This window comes from Piliocolobus tephrosceles, chromosome 21, assembly GCF_002776525.5.
Source record: "Piliocolobus tephrosceles isolate RC106 chromosome 21, ASM277652v3, whole genome shotgun sequence".
Lineage (NCBI taxonomy): Eukaryota > Metazoa > Chordata > Mammalia > Primates > Cercopithecidae > Piliocolobus > Piliocolobus tephrosceles.
In genome coordinates, this window is record NC_045454.1 from 12,345,563 (window position 1) to 12,345,906 (window position 344).

Below are 344 nucleotides of genomic sequence, written 5' to 3' on the forward strand. Positions count from 1 at the left end.
TTCTTTCTTTCTTTCTTTCTTTCTTTCTTTCTTTCTTTCTTTCTTTCTTTCCTTCCTTCCTTCCTTCCTTCCTTCCTTCCTTTCTTTTTTCTTTCTTTCTTTCTTTTTTCTTTCTTTCTTTTTTTTGTACAGAGTTTCACTCTTTTGCCCAGGCTGGAGTGCAGTGGCATGATCTCAGCTCACTGCAACCTCCGCCTTTTGGTTTCAAGTAGTTCTCCTGCCTCAGCCTCCTGAGTAGCTGGGATTACAGGCACACACAACCACACCTGGCTAACTTTTGTATTTTTAGTGGAGACAGGGTTTCACCATGTTGGCCAGGCTGGTCTTGAACTCCTGACCTCGTG

The 344-nt window shown here is 43.0% G+C and overlaps 1 protein-coding gene across 1 annotated transcript in view; it reads left to right on the forward strand.

The window, feature by feature from the left end:
• Positions 1–344, forward strand: part of GPR4 (G protein-coupled receptor 4) — an 11,875-nt gene that overhangs the window by 8,885 nt on the left and 2,646 nt on the right. The gene's annotated exons all lie outside the window — the stretch shown is intronic.